Here is a 9,695-nt window from a genome sequence, read left to right as displayed (position 1 = left end):
GATGAAACTAACATGTCAATCTTTGTTTCTTTTACTTGACTAGTTCCTTCATGAGTAATTTCTAATCTATCCCATATCTCTTTAGCGGTTTTGCAAATAGACACTCTATTATACTCAACTTCATTCAAAGCACAAAATAAGCAATTAATGCTTTGGCAATTTAAAGAGCATTCTTCTTTAGGTTTTATAATGCTAACACCATCAACATCTTTTGTTGGAATTTTAAAACCTTCCTCAACAATATCCCATAAATCATAATCAATAGAAAGCAAGAAAAATCTCATTCTATTTTTTCAATAACTATAATTAGTACCATTAAAGAAAGGAGGCTTTGTAATAGATTGACTATCGATAAAAGGGATAAAACCTAAAGTTGCCATAGCTAAAAAACAATTAAGTTTATCAAGAAGAGCTGCTCTGATACCAATTGTTAGATCGATATGGAAACCCTAGAGGGGGGTGAATAGAGTTTAATTAAACTTTTTTTTTCTAAATTAATCCAATTAAACTAATTAATACACTTTTTTATAAATAATAAGAAAAATTCAAATTATGCAACAAATAAGATGACAAAAAATGTGATAATTTAATTCTATCAAATTTTAGCAAATAAATAAGAACAAACTAAAACATACAATAAATTAATTAAATTAATTGCAAAAATAAAAAGGAAAGAGTTAGAGAAGAGGACACCGTAATTTTTATAGTGGTTTGATCAAACTCGACCTACTCCACTCCTAAGCGCCTCTTGGAAATTTGAATGAAATCTTTCCGACTCTTTCCACGGATTAGAGCCCAACCGTTATACCGCCGCTCCTTTTATGGGTTCAAGAGCAAACCCAATCCTTTCCACTGTTTAGAATCAAACCGTTGCAAATGTTGGAATTTTTTAAGAACACAATACAACTCTTACTAGAGTGGATTTACAAGTTTAAGCACTCAACAAGTTTATCCTTACAATACAATAATACTCTCTCAAGAATAAGATGAAAAGAAAAAAAAATTGGGAACTTAGAGAGAGCAACAATGAAACTTTTGAGTTTTGGAAGATTGTGAAATGTAAAATTTGTTGGTTTAAAATTTGGAGAGGAAGATGGTTTATATAGAGATGGAAAATTTTTAGAAACCACAATTAATTTAGACCATTGGATTTTGGAAAAGAAAAATCAATGGTGAAGATTTTAAACTAAATTAGTCATTAGATACAAACAAAATATAATATTAAATTTATTTTCTTTTAAAATTAATCCAAAAAATAAAAAAACATACCATGTGTCAAAAACTAGCCGTTAGACACAAACATAAAATAATATTAAATTCATTTTTCTTTTAATTCATTTTCTTTTTAAATTTATTTTCTTTAAAGTCAATCCAAAAATAAAAAACATACTATGTGTAAAAAAACTAGCCGTTAAACACAAACAAAATAATATTAAATTTATTTTTTCTTTTAAATTTCAATTTTTTATTTTAAATCAATCCAAAAATCAAAAGTCCATCATATGTTAATCTCTTAATCATCCACCATTCAACCAATATACTGCTACATGTCTACATGCAAATTATCTGGTTATGCCACATCATCCACCACGGTATTTTCTCTATAGACTTGTTTCGGTCATATCGTCTTCGTTTTAGCTCCGATTTGAGTGATTCAAGAGGTGTTGGAATAGTTGTTCCGAGCTCTACGCTATGGACATATTAAAACACTAAGATCTTCAGTAATTAAAAATTGAGTTTGTTATCATCAAAACATTGATTAATTAATTAATTAAAATTAATTAATTTGAGATTCAGAGCCAAAAAGCTAACAGCTAACACAGGTGTCAAATATCTGTCTTGGTAACCCTTTGGTGCGGACATTTGCAATCTGTTGACTAGACGAAACATAGGGAATGCAGATACTACCGTTATCCAGTTTCCCTTTGATGAAGTATCGGTTGATCTCAATGTGTTTGGTTCTGTCGTGTTGGACAGAATTGTTAGCAATATTAATAGCAACATTATTATCGCAATAAAGTCTCATAGGGTCATGACTTTCCTGATGAAGATCTACTAAAACCTTTTTCAACCAAATTTCTTCACAAATTTCCAAACACATAGCTTTGTATTCAGCTTCAACACCGCTTGTAGCTATGACACATTGCTTCTTACTCCGCCAGGTAACTAAATTTCCCCACACAAATGTACAATATCCCGAGGTAGACTTTCTATCAGTAATAGAAGAAATCCAGTCTGAATCTGTGTAGGCCTTAATGCATCTTTTGTTATATTTTCTGAACACCAAACCTTTTCTAGGTGTAGACTTCAGATACCTCAGAATCCGTGTAACTGCCTCCATGTGTCTTTCAGAAGAAGCCTGCATAAACTGACTGACCAAACTAACTGCATACGATATATCAGGCCTAGTATGCAAAAGATAGATCAGCTTCCTCACAAGACATTGATATCTTTCCTTGTTAACAGGAACATCTTCTACAGATTCTACTAGATTGCTATTGACTTCCACGGGCATATCTGCAGGTTTGCACCAAGTCATTCCAGTTTCTCTCAACAAGTCTAGCTTATATTTCCTTTGAGACACGGAGATCCATTCCTTTGATCTTGCTATCTCCATTCCAAGGAAATATCTTAAGTCACCAAGATCTTTGATCTCGAACTCATCTGTCATCCTCTGTTTCAACCTACCAATCTCTGCTGAATCATCCCCTGACAAGATAATCAACATAGACAATCAAAACATCTACTTTTCCTGGTGTCGATCTCTTACTGAATAAGGTGTGATCAGAATGCCCTTGAACAAATACTTGGGACTTGACAAAGGTAGTGAACCTATCGAACTAGGCTCTAGGAGACTACTTTAGGCCATACAGAAACTTCTTTAATTAGCAAACCTGATTATCAAACCATGTTTCATAGGAAGGATAGGGTCATTTGTTTCAGGGATAGGCTCAGGAAACAGATCTATAGGAACAGAGTAGGTGGATGTGTTAGCCTCTTCACTAGTGGTCTCCCCCTGAAGAGGACTAACAGGAAAAAAGAGTTTGTCCTCTAGAAAGGTGGCATCCATGGTGACAAAATACTTTCGAGAGAAATGCTGAAAACACTTGTAGCCCCGTTGATGAAGTGGATACCCAACGAACACACACTTTGGGCCCGAGGAACAAACTTACTCTGGTGAGGACCATGATTATGAACAAAAATGGTACAGTCAAACACCTTAAGGGGAACATTTAGGAAAAGGGGGTGGACGAGAAAGACTCTTTAAAACACTCTAGGGGGTTTGGAATTTGAGTACACGGGAGGGTATCCGATTGATGAGATGAGCTATAGTAAGTACAACATCTCTCCATAGATACGAGGGTAAGAACGCAGGTATCATGAGAGATTGGGCTACTTCAATAAGGTGGCGATTTTTTCGCTCTGTCACCCCATTTTATTGAGGGGATAAGCACAGGAATTCTGGTGCACAATGCCTTTAGAGGTTAAAAACTCACGAAGAGACTGAGTAATAAACTCACGTCTATTGTCACTTCGAAGAATGACGATTTTGGTATTGAATTGAGTTTCGATGGTAGTGTAAAACTGTTGGAATACCATCGTCACTTCCGATTTATACGTAAGGAGAAACACCCATGTAAGACAGGTGTGATCATCAATAAAGGTGACAGACCAACATTTACCTGACACGGTTGTGACATTAGACGGACCCTAAACGTCACTATGTATCAAATGGCTGTCAGGAAGGTTTATAGGATTGAGAAGTAAAAGAGGCTCTGGGCTACTTTGCACGAATACAAACATCACAAGATAAAGACGACACATTCACATTACGAAATAAGTGGGGAAATAGGTATTTCATATAATGAAAGCTTGGATGTCCAAAACGAAAGTGCCATAATAAAAAATCAGTTTCAGAAACAGTAAGAGAAGATAATAAACTAGTCCTAGACAAACTCCTAGAAGCATCACCGGAAAGGAAATAGAGCCCTTTATTGTGTCGAGCAGTGCCAATCGTCTTCCTCAAGCTCAGGTCCTAAAACAAAACATCATCTGGTGAGAAAACAACTTTGCAGTTCAAATCCGATTATTTTACTGATCGATAGAAAATTGTAAGATATCTTTGGCACATGTAAAATATTATGTAAAATCAATCCCTGAATTGGAGATAAATGGCCCTTCCCAGCAATGGGGGCAAAAACCCATTTGCAATTCGTAATCTCTCATTTCTAGCGCTTGAATAATAAGAGAGGAATTGGTCAGATGATCCAATTAAGTGATCAGTTGTTCCTGAGTCAAGAATCCATGATTCATCCCCCTCAACAAAGAAACTAAAGTACTGAGGTGTACCTGATTGGACAATATTGTCGATTCCAACTGTACCTGGATCAACAGAGCTGGTCACTTGGGGAGCACCATCAACTACTTCACAACGAAGGCTCGAATGGATTTAGACTTATCATTTGGAGACGTCGCTTGCCATTTGGTGGACGACAGTGTAATTTCCAGCATTGGTATTTTATGTGTTATGGTTTCTTATAGTGTTCACAAATTGGAAGGGACTTTTCATTCTGTTTGTCACTCAGATCCAGATGATTTGACTCCAAGCGTAGCAGAGTCTAAGGTAGTGGTTGTTATACCACTCATAGCACTGGTTCTACCCTCTTCTAATATGACTTTTGAGCATACTTCCATAAGAGACGACATCGGTCGTTGTCCCAAAATTCGGTTCTAGACGGCGTCAAATTTCAAGTTCAAGCAGCCAGGAAATCATAGACACGGTCAACCTCCTCAATCTTCAAATACTGAACCACATCGACTGGGCAATTCCAAACCACTTCGTGACACAGATCCATTTCTTGCTACAATAGTGACAATTTATTGAAATATGACGTTACATCAAGATTCCCCTAATTACACTCATGTACTTGTTTCCTCAACGTATAAAGCCGTGAAACATTCTGTCTCTTTGGATATAGTTTCTAGACAACTTTCCAAATATCCCGAGCTGACGCTGAATAAAGTAAGGGCTTTCTGATCTGAGGTTCTATACTGTTTATCAAAATCTTCCATATACGTTCATGTGGGTCCTTAAGCTTCGGTCTTGGTATCTCCCCGGTTAGATACCCAAACTTGTGTCGTCCCTCAAAGACCATTTTCATAGATTGAGACCAAGAAAAATAGTTTTGGTCGTTAAGTTTTTCTCCGATGGTTATTCCTGCAGAATTGCCCACAGAACCAGACATAATGTTTGTAATAGGTAAAGTAGGGTAAGTAGTTGCCGGTGTTTCTAAACATAACGGAAGACCAGAATACACATCTGGATGAAAATTGGTTGAAGGATTTGCTGTGGATCTAAAGGCTGCCCCGAACGCAGAAATCTACTGCTGCAAATTAGCCAGTTGCTGTTGAAACCCAATGGTCTCACCATAACCCATTATCTCGACTGGAAATGTAATAGCCATGGGTTGTTTCTGCCCATAAACCCCCGAAAAAGTCATTTCTGTTGCGTTGATGAAGTGACCGGATGGACAATGAACTGGGTCTAATGAACCGACTGGACCGGTTAGTTCAGCTAGATCAGTTGGATCGACAATTGGTTTGAAGAACGGGGCAAAAAAGCACCTGGGTAGGTCGAATGGGATACGGCTGCAGGCTATCCGATCAACTGTGAAGATTGATTTTCGAAGCTTGCGGTGGCAGCTGGAGTGCTCGGCCGAGGAAGGGAAGGACTATTCGATCGGAGAAAGGCCACGGTACGGCTCTGCAACGGAGGGAAAGGGGCCAGCTGGATCTATCCTATCGGGGGCTGACTGATGTTGCACGAATGGCTGGGTTGCAGCTACTCATTCTCCAATCGATAGCGGCTGGACCTGCAATGGCCCAAGTAGAGATTGCAAATATTGGTCGACGGTAGCCCTGAATTCAGCACTTTGGAATTTTCCAACGGAGTCTCATCTCCTACTAGGGTTGACGACTAAATTTCTTCTATCCTAGCCACAGTCTTATCATCGTGCTCTAATACCATATTGAAAAATAAAAGGTAGAAGAGAAAACACCAAGGTTACATGGAAAACCCTAGGACAGGGAGGAAAAACCACGATAAGAGTCTTTTATAAATTTTTTGTACACACTACACAGTACATATACAAATATAAATAGCTATAGGTCAGAAACCTTAGACTGTAGACACCAAGTAAAAGACTAAAATACCCTTAGGGCTAAACAACATTTTGCAACACCTACAATTTCATTTTTATTATGTCTCATGGTTGTTTTTTTGTGGAACCATTTTGAGTTTTGGTCCCCCATTTTAACCAATCCTCTCTTGATCTCTGTTTCCAATAAATTTCATCCTCTACAAGAAGTTGATCTAATTTAAATTCTAGTCCATGTATTTTTCGAAAATCAGTTAGAGGACCTTTTTCATATTCATTTTTCAGTTCTTTCTTGAAAAAAAATTAATTTATTTTTTCTATGATTTAAGTTTCCCATTCCCAAGTTTTTGAGAGATTTAGAGCAGCTGGACAGGTTTGAGATAAGAGAATCAATTGGAAGGGTGAAATCATGCCAGTTACAAGACGATCCAATGATCTGCTTCATTCCTCATGTAAAATCTAGCAATCCTCAAATTTAAAAGGTTTATTATAAAATTTTTCCTTTTTTGATTGATAATTCATTACATCACGTAAAATAGGTCTATGGTCTGATCCTTTCCATTCAAGATGGGTTATTTTTTATTTAGGAAAAATATCTTCAAATTTTTCATTACAAAGAAATCTGTCAAGTCGCTCCCGTATTCTTATTTTGTGTCTTATTCCTGACCAAGTAAAAATATTACCACAAAATTGCATATCTCTTACAATCATCAATATATTCTCTGAATCTTTCTAAAGTTAAATAAGATTTAGGAGGGCCACCATATTTCTCTTGATCCCAAAGGATCTCGTTAAGATCACCACGTATTAACCAAGGAGAGTCATCATTATTGTGTAATATTCTTATTAATTCCCAAGAGAGATGTTTTTTATTTGCTTCATAGAATCCATAGAAACCCGTGAATCTCCAACCTTTCCCATTCCAGATTAGATGAGTATTAATATGGTGAGGTGAGTATGATCTCATGTGATAGTAACTTCTTTTTCCATAATAAGCATATACCTCCTTTTGTTCAATTACTGTTGACTATAAGACAACCATCAAAATTATTAGTAATTTTGATTTTATTGGTAATATCATTATCATATTTAGTTTCAAATAAAAAGAGAATATGGGGGTTGTAAATGCTAGTGAGCTCTCGCAACCTTCGGAATGCTCTTGGATTGCCCAATCCTTGAGCATTCCAGCAAAGTATTTTCATGTTTTATGAAAAGGCTGAGTTTCAGCCTCTGCCAATATGTAAGGAAGGTTTTGGCCTTCTTGATGATTATCATGGTTGAATTTTTGTTATTTTCTATTTGAAAAAACATCGTGAGGATCTAATCTTTTCTTCATTTTTGCTTGAAAGAGAGATTGGGAAATATTTATTACTTCTTCCTTGGTCTTCCTCCTCCAACTTTTTAATTTTTTTTTTCTGCGGATGGTGGAGTAATTGCTTCAGCAAAAGTGGGATTTGGGAGACTATTTCTCTATTTAGAAGTAGAGGAAGTATTTAAATCAAATGGAGATCCTTCTTCACTACATGTTTTTTATTCATTCTATTGCAAAGATGTTGAAGAATTAATGGGAATAGAGGTGAACTCCTCGAGTTTCTCTGTTTCAATGATTTGTTGGAAAGGTTTTAGAACTAGAGGATTTGAAATTATTCTGGGATCATTGACTGTATTAAAATCAATTTCTCTTGTCTTAGGAGTCGAACTGAATTCTGGAAAGACCTCTGTGTGTGTTTCCTCACTCTTTCCAGACATCGGAGGTGGGGGCTTTCTCTTGAATTGAGTAAGTCCTTGGTACCTTAACCAATGACCATATTGGAGCAAATCTTCTTCACTTCCTTGATCTTTTTTGGTATTCTTGGTAGGTTTTGATTGAATGGCCAATGCGACCACACATGAAGCACAAATCTGTGAGTCTTTCATAACGAACGTCGAACCATCTTCCTTCCGGGTAAGAGGTTGATTTAATTTTAATCCCACGTCTTAGAAGCTTTGACATATCAATTGCTACACGAATTCTCATGTTCTTCCCCCAATAAAAAATTATCTTAATCTGCATCAACCTCGATAAATCTTCCTAACATGTTTCCGATTTTTTCAGCCATGTAGTTGTTTTGATATCCAAAAGGCACAACAAGAATTTTCACCTTTCCCCGCGTAAAAAAACATCGGACAAAGTACTAAAAACATCGGGATAGGTTATGCCAACATATTTTCTTGTGTTGGCATAATCGTCGTCATATCCATGTCGGGAGAAATGCCTCCCGACAAAAACTATTTTCGTCGGCATAAATACCATTTTTGGCAACACAATTATTCCCGTCCGCATATGTGTTTTCCCGATACAATTTGCGTTGGCGAAAACATATTTTAAACAACAAAAATTTTCAATTGAATAGACAGATTTCTGCCAACTTTTATTTGCATTGACATAAGTTGTTTATAATTTTATAATTTTTTGTAACAAACAAATTACCAAATTTTTATTTCTTGAATACCTAATTATGCACAAACAAAAATTAATCTTCATACAAATCAATTGGGGACAAATACAAAAAAAGTAAGCTTATATACTTAAAAATAAGACTAATATTCAATACACAAGCTGTAAAATTCAAAAAAAAAAAAAAAAAAAAAAAAAAAAACTGTGTATGCAATTAAATTTGAACTTTTCTAGTTTCTTACAAATCTCCTACACAAAAAAGTTTAATCTTCCCCAAGCTAAAATACCCTAAACCCAAATAAGTGAGACTAAACCAAACTAAGTAATCATCTCAAAATCTTCTCGCAATCTCCAAAAAAATGATCTTTAAGAATTTACACGAACGACCTAAAATAGGAAACAAATATTATGAAAGATTTCTTAAAATCAACAAAGAAAAATGCACAAAAAGATCTTAACAATCACATAAAGATTTAAACGAAATGTTTAAAATGGTTATGAGGAATGATCCCTCTCTCAAGCTACAAATATGTCATGAATGTTCATAATTAAAACATGACACCACAAACAACCATTTTACTATCTAAAAAGTGATTAAAATGGTTATAATTAAGACATGAATCCCTCCCCCATCCTACAAGCATGACATAAATCCACTTAAACAAATACATAAACGTCCTTTCAACCTTCACAACTATCGAATCCCTACAAATAAGCCAAGATCAACAAAGTTCCTTTAAAGTGCACAATTAGCCTTCAAGATAATCTAAAACACAATTACAATATATACATCGCCCCTTCCCAAGCTATGAACGTGTCTAGTTCCACCTAAATGTCATTTAAACCTACAAAGTAGCAACAAATGCATAGAAAGCATCGAAGTGAATCTCTCCCCTCTAAATCCACCTAAATTTCTTTCAAGGCTAAATCCGTCATTCGATAGTCATAAAAGCATATAACTCATCTCTCGAATTCTTACAAATAAGCCAAGAACAAAGTTCCTTTAAAACAACAATGAATTTGCATCATATTAATTCATTTTGCACTTGTAGAAAGGATTTTGACCCACAACAATGGTTGAAGTTGAGACATTTTCTACT

General features: G+C 35.6%; 1 long non-coding RNA gene across 2 annotated transcripts in view; it reads left to right on the top strand.

Annotated features, from left to right (window-relative positions):
• The window catches only part of LOC120074567, a 20,896-nt gene extending 11,915 nt beyond the window's left edge, over positions 1–8,981 (top strand). The window contains exons 1-3 of one of the 2 annotated variants that reach the window (XR_005481014.1): positions 7,296–7,734; positions 7,850–7,935; positions 8,018–8,981. This is a non-coding gene — a long non-coding RNA (uncharacterized LOC120074567). Of the gene's footprint in view, positions 1–7,295; positions 7,735–7,849; positions 7,936–8,017 lie in introns of those variants that run through there. The other variant, XR_005481015.1, reaches the window with a different exon arrangement.
• The last annotated feature ends 714 nt before the right edge of the window (positions 8,982–9,695 follow it).

The sequence above is a fragment of the Benincasa hispida genome, chromosome 3, assembly GCF_009727055.1.
Source record: "Benincasa hispida cultivar B227 chromosome 3, ASM972705v1, whole genome shotgun sequence".
Classification (NCBI taxonomy): domain Eukaryota; kingdom Viridiplantae; phylum Streptophyta; class Magnoliopsida; order Cucurbitales; family Cucurbitaceae; genus Benincasa; species Benincasa hispida.
This window is presented reverse-complemented; position numbering and strand designations above follow the sequence as displayed.